The sequence below is a fragment of the Megascapheus bottae genome, chromosome 7 (assembly GCF_031878675.1).
Source record: "Megascapheus bottae isolate mThoBot1 chromosome 7, mThoBot2.hap1, whole genome shotgun sequence".
In the NCBI taxonomy this organism is placed as follows: Eukaryota; Metazoa; Chordata; class Mammalia; order Rodentia; family Geomyidae; genus Megascapheus; species Megascapheus bottae.
In genome coordinates this window covers 26001765-26017945 of record NC_143515.1, presented here as the reverse complement: position 1 = coordinate 26017945, position 16181 = coordinate 26001765, and the positions used below count along the sequence as shown (strand labels likewise).

Genomic DNA, 16181 nt, shown 5'->3' with positions numbered 1-16181 from the left:
ATATGACATTTGTTTCTATAAGGAGGAATAGGACATACATTAGGTCTCCTTGGCACAGGTTGAAACTTTCTTAATAAGGACCAAGAAACACAACAAATCAGAGAAAGGCTGGATAAGTGGGACTGCAGTAAACTGCAGAGCTTCTGTATGGCAAAGGACATCGCTAGCAAATTAACTGGAAAGCCTGCAGAGTGGAAGAAGATCTACACTAACCATACAGTATGGTTCGTCAAAAGACTAAACATAGAACTCTCCTAATGACCCAGCAAGTTCACTATTTGGCATTTACCCAATGGTCCAGAAACAAGGACATACTAAATCCACTAGAATAACGATGTTCATTGCATCACTATTTATCATAACAAAGATATGGAACCAACCCAGATGCTCCTCAGTTGATGAGTGGATCAACAAGATGTGGCATTTATACACAATGGAATTCTATGATGCTGTCAGAAAGAATGACACTGCCCCATTTGTAAGGAAATGGAAAGACTTAGAAAAAAATCTTATTAAGTGAAGTAAGCCAGACTCAAAGGAACATAGGCTCAATGGTTTCCCTCAGTTGTCATAATCAGTAGAAACCTTGGGCTCTCCGAGCAGTGATTTACAATAGAACAAAATCTAGATACATAAGTCCATATAGTATGACGCTAAATGTAAGATCCTCCGGGATATAGAAACAAAAGCCAAATAATGAGTAATTGTTGTCCTTAATGTTCTATGTTATCTCTCATCTCTTTTGCTGTCCCTTGGTTATCTCATATTGTTATAATATTTCACCTTGTTATCTGATATATTTCATATATGCTTAATTGGTTATTTGAAATTGGATAGAGAAGGGGGAAATCAGGATGAGCAGGGTGAGAGAAATGGGGACCATGACATGAGAAATGGTATCAATGTTTGTGAAGTAATGCACATCCTATCTGGTGAATATAATGTAACCCTTCTATTAATTACAATAAAAATATATGGAAAAAATTAAAAAAGAGTGTGAATTGTTAATCTTCCTTAGGAATAAAATCAAGCAGAACAAAAAATATGAAATCATTGTGCATATTATTTAATAAGCTACTTGATACTACAATTGACTTTTTTCTTTTGCTGGATCTGGGGCTTGAACTCTGGGCCTAAGCTCTGTCTCTGACCTTTTCTTCAAGGCTAATGCTCTCCCACTTGAGTCACAGTGCTACTTCCAGGTTTTTTCATTTATTTTCCTTTCTTTTTATTTCGATAGTAGGCTGTGAATTCTGTCCCTGAGCTCTCCAGTTCACGGCTCTCTACCACCTCAGACACAGTGCCAATTATGGTTTTCTGGTGATTCACTGGAGATAAGAGTTTCATAGGCTTTCACATTCAGGCTGGCTTTGAACCATGATCCTCAGATCTCAGCCCCCTGAATGGCTAGGATTACAGACATGAGCTAATAGTGCCCAGTTTGACAAAATTTTATTGAATATCTTTACCTCTAGCAACATTATTGGCTAAAGGGAGATTTTTTTAGAAATTAAGATGGAATAACACTCCACTGGTACTGCACTGACTAAAAGGAGTGCTGATTACTGAGAAGGGACCTGATCACTGCCTGCTAGGCAAGCCCTCTGCCATTACCCTACAATTTTAATTGAGTATACCTAATCCCTCTTTCACTTACCGGCTCACTTCACTGAAAATCTAACCCCAAAGAATATAATTTCTGTATATTTATGAAGAGTGAGGAATGTCATTAACTTTAATTTATTAGTCTAAATGAAGAGAGAAAGAAATGATTGCACCTTGTTAATTCAGACAGTACCTGCTCCTGATCACTATTTATAATATCTTTAGTCATCCTTCTAGAAGCTTCATATATTATTGTTTTAGTTCTTACACATAACCATGATACATTTCTTTTATCTATCTAGGTCTTGGATAAAATGACATTCCTATGGTGATTCTTAGTGAACAACATTGTTTTCTTTCATTATGAATTCCAGGGTTCCTCCTATAGGATTTGTGAGTCATGTGATATACTCTGAGACAAGCATTCAAGAATGAAGCAAGAATCTTCCCAGTATCTCTCTAGATTCTTTTTTTCATATACTCTTATTGTAATTAATAGAAGGCTTACATTATATTGGCCAGATAGAAGGTGCATTAATTCACATACATTGATACCCTTTCTCATGTCTTGGTCCCCAATTCCCCCCCCACCCCCAGCCCTCATCTTGTTTTCCCCCTTCCCTATCCAGTTTCAAATGTTGAGAAAAATCTATTGCAAATAAACTACAATACATGATAAAAATCTCCTTGCATTTTAGCTATTTTAGCTGATGAACAATAAACATTTCCAGAATTCAACTTCAAAATCTTCCCCTTGTCTTTCTTCCTTTCCTTGGTAGCCATCTCTATCAAGTGAGCAAATTTATAATTTGAATTTTGAAAGAAAAGACTTAAAGCATTCTAGTTTACCCAGTCATGCTACACTGCCTGCTTCCAAAACATCATCACTTTCCATTTAAAAGACATATATGGTTCAAATGATCCTTTCTTTTCCCTTTCTTTCTCTCTCAATTAGTTTTTATTTCCTTTCATAGAATCTAATTGACGATTAATCATTGTAAAGCTATTCATCTTAATCTGCATTAATATTCACTACACTGGATTTTAAAACAAATCATAACAATCTAACCCCACAAAATGTATAGTACACATGTATAGAGGAAGAATTACCAAAGGAATTGTCTTAGGAAATTTGAAGCCTAGAATATATGAAATAAAGGAAAACAGTGAAGTGCTTGCTGGTTTTGTGTCATTCTTGCTTGGAAGGCCAATCATTTTTTTCTTCCTTGTTTTTTAATCCAGACAACCAAAACACAATCTCACATTAGAAAAGGGCAATATTTTTCAACCAACAATTACAGATCTACATGTTAATCTCATCCTAAAGCACTGTCTAAATTGACAATTTGAAATTTGTGGCCAGGTAATAAAAGTCCCCAGGTCCTCTATGTTGACTACTTCATATACTCCTTTTACTCTCTCTTAGTGTCCGAATATTCTTAAGATATATCAATTTTATGTTAGAAACAGGAAAATACAGAGACAAGCTTCAAACTTTGCTCTCTGGTTTTCTGCTCTTTTATCAAACGTTATCTGTACTTGGAATTCTTCCCAGTTTTCTACCCAGCAAGAAATGTCTTACTTACCTACCAAGAATAATCCTATAGAGAAAAATAGTTTTTCCTTTTTTGTGCCGGTATAAGGGAATGAACTCAGGGCCTCAATCTCTTGTGTGGCTTCTTAAAAAAGGCTGGTAGTATACCACTTGAGCCATACCTCTGCTTCTGGCTTTCTCGTAAGTTTAACTGGAGAGAGAGTCTCATAGACTGCTCTGCCTCAGATAGCTTTGGAATGCAGGTTTTAGATCTCAGCCTCAAAAGTAGCTTTGATTATAGGAGTGAGCCATCAGTGCTCAGCTCTACTTTAAGTGTTTAAATGGATTCTGAATGTCTCTATATTATTTAAAGATGTTATCATATTTATAAGCTCCCTCACTTTTCAATTGTACATTTGTACTTTAGTCAAAAATTATATTTGCTAAATCTCTGCTATCCAGGAGGCAGGTGTGGAGACGACTGAAGTTTTATGAGGCTACCCCAGGCCAGATGTTAATGAGACTCTATCTCAACAAGTAAGTGATGGCTCATACCCTCAATCTTAGTGATGCAAAAGGCATAGAGAAAAAGGTAGCCAAAGATATTTTGAATCCAAGAACATACCTGGAAAGCCATTTTAAACAAAAAGGGCAGGAAACATGGCTCAAAGAAGGACTTAATCAATCCCCTTTACTTAAAACCCATCAGATACACATCACACACATCAGTAGCTCAGGCCTATAATCCTAACTACTCAGGAGGTTGAGATCTGAGGTTCTCAGCCAGACCAGCCATGGAAATCCATGAGATTCTTATCTCCAAGTAACCTCCAGAAAATCAGAAGTGTCGTTGTGGTAGAATGGTAGCCTTGAGCTGAGGAGCTCAGGGACAATGCCCAGGCCCAGAATTCAAGTCTCATGACCGACAAAAAAGAATCAAACATACATTTTTAAAATGTATATTTAAACACACATTTACAAAAATTATCTTGAACTTCTTTTCTTTATTTTGTAAACTATTTTGAATCAGTGAGTAAAGGAATATACTTCTCACAACAAGCTTATTTCCTGGCATATGTGAACTATGACAAATAGAAACAGTGACTCTTCTCTGACTCTTCTTCATTGCAAAAGTTCTAAATTCTGGGTTTTAGCCCAGATGTGGAACAAGTAGTTCATTTGCTATAACACAGAGAGGTTATACAATCCATGAAAGTTTGCTCAATTCACTCTTCTGTCCATTTAACATTAAATATAATGTCTTCAACAGAGAAGATAGAAAGCCTTTTGATTTTTACAAGCATCATTTATATTGTCAAATTATCTAATGACAGAGTGCAAGGTATCCTTTATCTCTTCCTTTAAACCTTTCAATCCTTGGGATTTCACAACTCAAACACATATTTTCAGGTTTTAATAGGATGATCAGCAAAGTTGAACAACCTAACTGAGTCTACTCAGATGATTATTTCTCTTGTGTATCAAGTCTCAAGAGCACATAATTTTGTGGGGTTTTAAATATTATTTGATTTGAGTACTTGACAGAACTGACTACAGTACAATGTTTTTAGAAAATTTATATAAACTTAAGCTCTGATTCAATTTTATTTAATAGATTATCATACATTACAGCCCTAATTTACATTTTCATGTAATTGAGAATCATTGATACTGTGTCTCTAAAATAATGGAAGCATTGGTATTAGAGTTGAACTCAGCACTTCTGATTGTTGGTTTGAGAGTCAGTTAACTCCATCACATTTCACAATAGATAGCCCCTTTATTAACCTCATAAGTAGGCAAAAATTCAATTCAATTTGGTAAAAAACCGTAGATCTGGCAATCCAGAAACTTCCCAGAACCTCCTGAATTCATTTTCTCAGGCAAATCATTAGCTTGATGAAAATGCAGTTTCTTTAGAGATGGCAGAGTGATCAGTTTAGAAAGAAGCCTAAAGATTTAGGCCTCATATATATGGTGCTACCATAATTTAATTAGGAAATAAATCAGGATGCTTAGCATCTCTGTGCAAATACTCAAATGGCAGAAGAAGGAAAGAAATGGTGATGCAACTTGGAAGGACCAATACAACCAATAAAAAATTCAGCTGACACCAAGGCTGCCCATCAAGTGTAATTTGCTAATGGATTCACATATTGAGCATCATGGAAATAAAATTAGAAACCATATCACCTTGCATTCAAAGGGCAAAGAATTAGTGGAGTTAATAGATTTTCTGGAAGCATTTGTTAGTAGTAAAGGCTAACCCTGTAATTGCAGAATAATGAAGCACAGTCCAAAGCTGAGATGATAATGTCCATGAATGGCAATAACATTATCAGCTAAGAAGGGGGTTTTCTAAAGCTGCTCTATCAAAAGGAGATGATTCAGCTAAAGGTGCACATATTTTCCTATTAGAAAGTCTGTTAATATCAATGGTAGATAGGAAGAAAGAGGAAATGAACAATAAGATGAAAAAATAAAATCCCAAATTACATTCTACAGCCCAGACTACTTATAAAACAATCCACTTACTGAATAAATCAAAAATGGTTACCTTTCTTTGTGCATTACTATGCTGGGGTTAAGTTTTTCAGAGAAAGGAGAATAATGATAATGTACTCTAAGAATTTAACATTTTTCAATATTGAAAAATAATCCTTTTGGGAAAATTATGGAATGTTCATTAAGTCTAAGTAGAAGCTATTTTTCTCCTTCTCCCAGACTCATAGTTTCTCATTATATACATGCAGAGACTTTAGTAACTGATGAACTTTCCCAAATTCTAGGTCAGACTGGAAGCCTTAGAAACAGCCAGAGTTGATAAATGCAGGTTATTGGGTCCTATTAATATATATATATGTCATATGCCTGTAATATATATACTATATATCACATATATTATATATGTATTGCCTATTAACTCCTAATAAGACAGGAGTCATTCTACAAATCTGGAAAATCTCTTCTGATGGTTCTCTCAGAAATAATTTGGTAGACAATATTTTTTTCTAACTTTTGTGTAAAACTTTTCATGAAAAGGAATTAACACCTAAGTTATACTAATTAATAGAAATATTTACTGAGTCAGTAATTTACCTATAATAACATTCTACCTTTGTCCTGAACTCTGAAATGAATGCATGGATATGTATGTGTCTCAGCTATATTTGTATATTTTCTAACTAAATTCAGGAATATAAAGATGAACACAATGTAGCCCCTCTACCTCCCTATGCCTTCATTTTTACCATTCCTCGCATAGTTATTATTGAAGAAGCCATCTTCTTGCACTCAAGTGTCAGGATAGAGTCAAGATTTAGCATTAATACAGTACCACTATATTAACTATCAAGATATATCAAATTGAGTCCTGTTTGGTCTTTCCTTCAAAATTAATTTATTTTGTGTCTGCGAATAGAATCCTCATACGCTGTTCATCTTTTCTGTTCTACTAGGATCTTGGAAATATGGAAATAACAAATGATCATATTTAATTTAAAATAGTAAAAATTACACTAATTTACAAGCTGTATGTGTGATTGTAAATCTGTATACATGAAATAAATATAATGATAGATATTTCCATGGGACTTCTTTAGTCAAGTAAAATAATGGACTTAATCTAGGTGAAAGCAATTACACTTGATATTCAATCTATCTCACTCTAATATTTGCTTGGTTATTTTAAAAGAGAAGATAAAAATCATAAATATGGAAAATCTTATTAGAATATATTAATTATACAAAAGGGTTTTTTGGTAGCTATAAACCTACATATATTAATATTTAATCCAATTATGTTCATTGGGGATTTGGAAATCTGTACCATCTATAATTGAAGAATTTGCAGAAATGTTTGCCTTGTGAATAGCAACAGTCATACTTTGTTGATTTCATAAATTTTTATAAAACTAGTATTCTATGGCAAAAATATGGAAAAGTTTGTTGACTTTTCACGTGTTCTTGGAGACCTCTATTAGTAGAAACCTTGGGCTCTCCTAGCAGAGATTTGCAATAGAGCAAAACGTTGATACAAAAGGCCATATAGTAGGATGCTAAATGAAAGGATCTCTAGGATATAGAAACATAAGCCATATAATGAATGATTGTTGTCCTTAAGGTACTATGTTATCTCTCATCTCTTTTGCTGTCCCTTGGTTATCTCATATTGTTACAGTATCTCACTTTATTACCTGATATATCGGCTATATTTGTGTTTGGTTATTTGAAATTGGATAGGGAACGAGGGAAAACAAGATGAGGGTTGGGGGGGAAGGGAAATGGGGATCAAGACATGTGAAAGGGTATCAATGTATGTGAATTAATGCACCTTCTATCTGGAAAATATTATGTAACACTTCTATTAATTACAATAAAAATATACAAAAATATAAAAAAGAGAGATGGACAGAGATAATAACAAGACTAGCAATGTCAATCTCTAAGTGACTCCAACTTACACAAGCCTCTGAAAACTGACAGGAAGGCTTTGCAGAGTCTCCTAATCCTTTGTTATTCCATGTAGATGCTGTTCTTTCTTCCCTTCTTCTAATCTTCTCTTCTTATTTCAGAAACTATAATTGTAGATATCCTTTCTACTGTAGTCTAACTGATTGAATAAATACTAAATATCTCTAAATGTTATTTGCATTTTAATAAGAAGCACATTGCCCTAAATAGACTTCATTTTAATTATGAAATGTCAGGCCTGTAAGTGCTCATTCACTAAACAATCATTCCCTGTCTAGATGAAGTACCAGGACCTATGCCAGAATTAATGTTACAAGAATAAATAATGCTTACTATACCTGGCTCTGAGATATCATACTCACGAGAGGGGAAAGACAGGTATGCAATCCTTTACCGCACAAGATTGCTTGGAAATAGAATAGTTAACTAGAAAGTGTGCTTTTTTGTGTATATGAAAAATTGAATTACATGGATCTGGATTTACTTAAGACAAAACCAAGGGAGTGAAATGGGGGTGAAACGTGTACACCCACAAATAAAATGAATAAGAAGGAGTACTGAGTGTCCAAGAAATGGGGGAAAGTCAGGTCCACACAGAACCCAATGGTTTCAGCTTTTGAAAGCAGATATCAAATATGTGTCACTTTAGAAGTCAGAGAAACATTTTACTTTCTTGATAACTGGCTCTCTGCACTTGAGCCATGCCTCTAGCTGGTTTCTCATCTGGAGGACTCTGAAGGTTTTTTTCTGACTGAGATGTTTTTGAAATATAATCCTCAGCATCTCTTTGAGTAATTAGGATTACAAGAATAAACTAGAGACACAAGGCTACAATTTTTGTAGCTAACTGTTGGAGGAATCACGTTCCTTCTTACATATATCAAAATCTTACATTCAGCAAGGAGACCTGGGTTGCAAAAGAAGATTTAATGTTCGCACCTGTCCGTAAGGCTTTGTTACAAATTAAACAAGCACGCACACACACACACACACACACACACACACACACACACACACACACACACACAGAGTACTCCTACAATTTTTGTTTTTAACCTTTATCTTTGAGTTACCAAGAACTAGAAACAATTTAATTTTCCTTAACTAAGAAACAGACCAAATTATGATAAAGGACAAGCTATTTGGAACAGAGGAGATGAGTAATATGTCCTTCATTTAATTTGCAGTTGTTTTATTAAAATGTGAATTCAATTTACAGTGAGAATGATCAGATTCTGACATCTGAGTTAGACCTTCTCTTTGTCTAATGTACAACTAAATAGTATGCAAATTCCATTTGCAGTCAAAACTTTCCTCTAGGTACGTTTGTTGTCCTAGTCCATTAATCCTGGGAAATTGGAACTTAATTAGTATATTTTAAACAACCACTTGTTCTCCAAAGGACAAAAGTATTATCATGTTATATTCATTGTTTCACAGTTGCTATTTTATTGCTTTCCTGACCAAAAGAAGCTTCTTTCAGATTTTCAAATGATTTCCTATTTATTCCCACATTTTTTATTAATATGAAGTTATTTTATTTTATTTTTTTGAATGATTGTTGTCCTTAATGTACTATGTTATCTTTCATCTCCTTTGCTGTCTCTTGGGTATCTCATATTGTTACAGTATCTCACTTTGTTATCTGATATATTGAATTTATTTGTATTTGGTTATTTGAAATTTGATAGGGAAGGGGGGAAAACCAAGACGGGGGGTGGGTGGTGGGTACCAAGACATGTGAAAGGGTATCAATGTATGTGAATTAGTGCACCTTCTATCTGGCAAATATCATGTAACCCTTTTATTAATTACAATAAAAAATTATAAAAAAATAGAATAAACCTCTGCTCCTGATAGCCCCCCCAAAAAATGAAGTTATTTTAGTAGATATTTCTCTTGAGTTTGATCTGTTTCTCTTGCCCCTGTAAATATTTCATAGAATGTTCACTTTCTTTTTGATATTCTCACATTTTTTAGGATCTTCATATAATACCATTTTCATTTAACCATACTGATGAGTTAATAATACTTTAGGTGGAAACTTAAGATTCACTTATTGATTATATAAATATAAAGTGGTTTAAATCTGCTATTTTCATACTTATTATTGACTTTGATTTCATATATCAATCTCCCTTTTCTTGTCCCTTCCCTTCTCAAAGTAGTTTCTTCTCATACCAGTCTTCCTGCTGCCTTCATATCTTTGAAAAACATGTTGGTTCTATCGTTAACTTGTTTCATTTGACATAAGGATGACCAGTAACATGCCTCTTTTTGAAAAATATGCAATTTTTAAGGCTGGATCATGTATATATTGAAAAAAATCAGGAAGGAAATTTAAAACCTTCCTAAAATCAAAGGACAATGGAAAAAATACAACATGACTGAAACTTTAAGGTATATTGAAGACAATGCTGAGAAGAATATATTTTAAAATTTTTTTATTGTATTTTATTGTCAGGGTAATGTATAGAGGGGTTACAGTTACATTCATCAGGTAGTGGGTATAGTGATTTTTGGTGTTTCATTCCATTATTGATTTGTCTCTGTTGAGCCATTCTTTGTGATTGGAATGAAAGCAACTTGATTATGGTGTATGCTTTTTTCCTGGGATTTTAAATTTGTTTTGTAAGCACAGTATTGAGGGGTTTTTTTACATCTATGACCACCAAGAAAAATAGTCCATAATTATTTTTTTATTCTTTGTAACCTTTTGATGTCAGTGTAATACTAGTTTCTTGAAGTGGGACTGGTTACATTTCTTTCCATTTCTAGTCTATAGAGTAGTTTAAAATATTAATGGTAGTTTTTCTTTAAAGACTTGGAGACTTTACCAGTAAAATCTCTTGCTCATGAAATTTCCTTATTGGTCCCTAATATTTCTTCATTTTCACTGGTCATTTTAGAGACATTTAAGATGTGTATAACCTTTTGATTTGTAAGTCGAATTCATTCATTCAGCTATTTATCCACTTATTCCATGTTATTAGGATACATCTTGAAACATTCTTTTTCTTTTCTTCTTATTTATTTATTTATTTATTTATTTATTTATTTATTTAGTGGGTCATGGGGCTTGAAATCCGTCTGGGTGCTGTCCCTGAGCACTTCAGCTCAAGGCTACAGTCCTACCCTTGTGCCAAGCCTAACTTCCCATTTTCTAGAGGTTAATTGGAGATAAGAGTCTCAGGTCCTTTTGTGCCCAGGCTGACTTCGTACCTTGATCCTCAGATCTTAGCCTCCTGAGTAGCTAGGATTATAGGCGTGAGCCACTGCCCCCAGCCACATTTTGAAACATTCTTAGTTTCTTGGGGGGGCTTGAATTCGGGACCTGGGCACTGTCCCTGAGCTCTTTTACTCAAGGATAATACACTACCACTTGAGCCAAGCCCCACTTCCTGTTTTCTAGACGTTAATTGGAGATAAGAGTCTCAGTTCTTTTTGTGTCCAGGCTATCTTTGAAACAGGATCCTCATATCTAAGCCACATGAGTAGCTAGGATTACAGCTGTGAGCCACCTATGCCTGGCAGCATTCTTAATCTCTTAATCTCAGTTGCATTCTTTAGCAGCATTGGGGTTTGAGCTTAAGGATTTATGCTCTATTCTAATACTTGAACTATGCCTCCACTCTTTTTGTTTATTTTTTAGAGATATTTTTGTACATTTTGAATGGGCAGGCTGTAGATCTGTCAATCTATGCCTCTCATATAATAGTGGACAAGCTGCATTTTTTTCACTTTAGACAGGATCAATCTAAACTTTTGTATGAACTTGCCTCAAACCATGTTTATGCTATCTCTCCCTCAGATTAGTGGGGAATACAACCATTGTGTCTCTGCATGTGTCCACTGTTATTTGTTTTCCTGTCCTATTTTTCACTTATAATTTTGCTAAGTTGGGTGTTCATTTTTGGATATTTTGACAATGGTTTTGTCAATCTTGTTACTTTTCAAAGAATGAATTTTTCTTTCATTTATTCTTAGTGCCTTTCTTTTAGTTACACTTTCATTAAATCTTCTATTTTTTTTTAAATCTCTTACATTTTAATGTAATTACTCTTAGATAAAAATATTCTTGCTGGGCACAGTGGCTCAAGCCTGTAATCCTAGCTATTCAGGAGGCTTGGATTTGAGGATCGTTATTCAAAGCCAACCTGGCACTAAATCCCTGAGACTCATCTCCAATTAGCCACTGGAAACTAGAAATGGTGCTGTGGCTCAAGGGGTAGACAGTAGCCTTGAGTTTTAGAGCTCAGGGACAGTGTCCAAGCCCAGAGTTCAAGCCCTATTACCATAAAAAAAATTCTTGAGAGGAGAAAAAGGGGGACTGTCAAAAACATGAGAAGGGTTGTCAATGTAAGTCCAAAGGCAAGTTAATGCAAATTTCCCACTGCAAAGATGCAATTTTCCCATTGCCTAGAATACTTGTGGTATGAACCTATCTTCTAGAGGCCATTTCAGGCAGAATATAAAATAGCAAGTGCATGAGACCTTGTTGTGTAAATTTAAATTCTAGACTGTCTCCTTTTTCACCTATACTCTCCACTCATATGCCCTATTCTCCTTTTTCCCTGTGTCTAGAAACTTAAGGACTGTCAAAATACTTTTAATGGAGCCCTTCTTTCCACAAGTTAGATGGGAATAATTCTACAAGTAGGAGGTGGAGTTTCAAGGGAATTCCACATGAAGATTGCTTTTGGATTGTTAGTACTTCTGAAACCAGGATTTGTCTCTGGCTTGTGATTATGTCCTGCCTTCTTTGGTAAGCTGTGTCATCAGCCCCTCTTTGTTAAGCAGAACCTGGACTGTTAAATCCTTAGACCAGCTAAGTCTGATAATGATCTTCCCCTATGTACATCTCTCTTCTAAGACTGTATTGGCCTATGGACCCCACTACTTGGGAAATTCTCAGTCTTTAATGGTTTATCTCTTCTCCTTTTCCTTGTTACCATAAAGAAATCTTCAGAGAAAGACATTTCTGCTTTCAATTCATTAATCTTAACAGCTCATTGATACGCTAGTTTTCTCTCTGCACTTTTTGAGATGTGTTAAAACACCACTGAACTGACTAGTAATTAAGATGACCTTTTCAACTTAAAAAAAAAAGGTCTTCCTTCTGAAAGCAGGATTAAGTCACTGAAAGAAATCCATTTCTATGATTTTTTGGTACAGAATGATTTCTTTCAGCTTTATAGCAATTCCTAGATGGTTAGAATACCTACAATGCCAAGAGTATCTGAAGGCAACAATAGCTTCCTGAAGAAAAGACCCTAGGAATTCTGCTGCATAGCATAATGGGTGTTAATTTCCTTCCCACTGTCTAGGGGGGAGTAATGGTTTTGAGAATTGACTAGTATATATTGTTTTTATCAAAAACCCATTTACGTCAACATTAAGTGACATTTTAATGAGACATTTATGCAAGTGAAAATAGTAGAGAAAAACAGAAGAATATAAGACAAATTGCATCTCATTAAATTGAACTTCAGTCCTTTCTGGCTCACAATTTCAACTATTTCAGGTACATATTTTACCCCTAGATTATTTGAAAAGTTTCTCATTCTGCTGTTCTCATTCTCCATCTTATCTTCAAGACTTTTCTGTGCAGAACACTTTCCTATCTAGTGTTTAGAGGTTCAATTTTTAGTCAACATTTACCTAGTATCATGGCTTTCTTAGTTCAAGCAAAACAAGTCTTTACTTGGGGCCGGGAGTTTGGCCTAGTGGTAGAGTGCTTGGCTAGCATGCACGAAGACCCAGGTTCGATTCCTCGGTACCACATACATAGAAAAAAGCTGGAAGTGGTGCTGAGGCTCAAGTGGTAGAGCTCTAGCCTTGAGAAAGTCCAAGGACAGCGCTCAGCCCTGAGCTCGAGCCCAGGACTGGCAAAAAAAAAAAAAGAAGTCTTTACTTGCACTACTAGGTTATGTAAAGTCAAATGGGTTGAAACCCTATTGACAAAGTCCACATTTCCAAGAATGAATCTCAAGATCCCCATTCTTAAATGTACTGAGACAAATTATGCCTGATTGTTTATACTATGCCAGAAATTAACACATAAAAATGAGATAACAGTCTTTTCAAGCCTACCTCTTTATTCTAGCCACCCGTATGATAAGAGAATTATTCACTTGACATTAACTTTATCCATTGAAAGAGATTTCAGTATATTGAAGGAAAGACTTTGGTCCAGCCAGTTATGAAAATGAGGACAGCTAAAGGAAATTTCTGAAAAAAATCTCTAATGAAGTTTATCTGTGAAAGATACCATAATTTTATAATTGATAGGCCTTCCTTCTCCAAGTTTCAAAATACTCCCAAATTTGAGAATCATATCCTAGTTGACAATGAGGAATTGTAGAGATGAAATGTAGCAATGACCAAGGTAGAACACATTCCTGTAATTCATCCTAAACAAAACTGAAGAATCTCACACACTCTCCCTACAGTGAACAGGCATGATGTTTTGAAAACAGTTTGTGTCATTTTATGTGACACATGACCTCTCCCCTATAAGACAGACATTTCTTAATCCTCAATTCACTTTTAGTTGGTGATTGACTTGTAAGGGTAAAAGAATTGAGTTACCAACATTAATTTTCTTATGGTTAATAAGAAAATAACAGCTCTTGTTAGGTTTCAGACTCAGATGTGACTCTGGCTGTCCAAAGTACATCCATTGTAAATCTGAATAAGGAAATAAGGAATGGCTTATATTTATGGACACAGAAGTATTGTCTGGTTTGATTAAAGAATTCAGAGCCAGCTAGACTAGACATAGACTTGGATACAGATACTCAGATCCACCCCTAGAGAATCCATAATATTGGTATTGACCAATCAAGTGCAAGTGCAAGTGCTGTTGTCAATCTTTTCTTTTCTAGTGTGAGATCAGGACTCGAACTCTGTATCTTCAGGCCTCCTCTTTATCTGCAGGTTCCTTTCACTCATTGAGGAATCTAGTACTCTACCATTCTCTGCTGTTGTTAATCTTAGAACAACAATGAGGAGCCAGGAATGGTGGATGGTGGAGTTGAAACCAGAAACCTATAGGAAATCTCAAGGTGAGCAATGCCTGATGGCCTACCTTTTGTACCTAGTAGCTGGAAAATTCTAACATAGTCTTCTCTGAAAGCCAGCAACTCTAACTTGGTTCTGTTATTGCTGACATTACACATTTCTCTCCTGTATCCTTTCTGCTGAAACATTTCTAGCATAATTGGCATAACAATTATTGAAAACACTAACAAGAATAAAACCTATTTGCTCAGTACATTCTTTCAGCTGTAGCTATACCTTGATACCTCTTCGTACTAAAACATGAATTTAAGCTTTTGTATCTGATTGTGTTCTAAGTAAATGTCATCAAGCATCTAAAAGCTGTAAAGCAGATGTTCATTAGATCTTCTACAGTACATTATATTTTTCCTTAACAAAAAAATGGAAAATTAATAGGATCTTACCTATAGTTTTTGTAATTTAGGCCCCCAAAGACATGTTGCTGTGGAAACATATATTACTTTGATTATTTTTTGAATTATCTTTTAGCTTTCTCTGTGGTTCTAATGTATATGTTCATCTATATCACATTTAGTTTTGGCTATTTGAAATTTGTTACTCTAATATAAGGTTATCAATGTTTCTATAGCTTATCTCTTTGTTCTCCTGCTGACTTTTTAGTTATATAGATGAATGTCCACTGAGGAGTAAGTGAATAAATTTATGTCACCATTAATAAACATATGGTATGTTTCTGTTGCTATTATAAACAGAAATGTTACATTTTTAAACATATAGGCAAACAATGGATTTTTTTCAGAGCGGGCTAAACATGTGTTTAAATTCCCTTGTAATATGAAAACTACCAAAATGTTTTAGTTAATTATTCCTTTCCTAAAGAGATAATATTTCTATAGGGTCATGGGAGAGATGGTAGTAGCATTTTGAAGGTCTTGTGGGTATCTCTAGTGTTGAAGCAGCCACTCAGAATTGTTCTCAATCAGGGAGAAGGGTAGGCCTTATCATTATTAATCAGACACTACGTGTGATCTACCCAGAGGAAGAGGGTGTAACTTTGAAGCAGCTAGCTTTTTCTTCTGAAGAATCCTACAAAGAAACTCAAGCATTGTTGGTTGTCATTACTTTCAAAGGATAAGTTTCTCTGTCCTGAAGGGAAAATATGGGTTGCACACAATGCTTCTAAACATTCTAAGCACCACTACACCACCTCTATCAAGTTAATAAAATGACTACTATATCCACAGAAATGAAGGTATTTTCAGTGTCATATAAATTAAAAGGTCACTGAATACAAAAATTACTTATATTTTCAACTGATTTCATTGTAGAAATAATAAAAACTAAAGGAAAGTAAAATTGTGTAAATTTGTAATATGTATACAAAAATAAATTTTCTATGAATTAAAAGCATTTATAGACAATAGGAATTTATAGACAATAGGAATTTAAAATTCTAGGAAAGTTGATAAACACAAGATACATACTGAATGTGTTCCTGTCTGTAAAAATTGAACAAATATTCATGTAATTTTCATTTTTTTCACTT

General features: G+C 34.6%; 1 non-coding gene across 1 annotated transcript; it reads right to left on the bottom strand.

Moving 5' to 3' along the window:
* Positions 1–8472: 8472 nt before the first annotated feature.
* LOC150060480 (small nucleolar RNA SNORA40) lies at positions 8473–8600 on the bottom strand. Its single transcript, XR_016536322.1, has one exon. It is a non-coding gene; the product is annotated as a small nucleolar RNA SNORA40 (small nucleolar RNA).
* Between the last annotated feature and the right edge of the window lie 7581 nt (positions 8601–16181).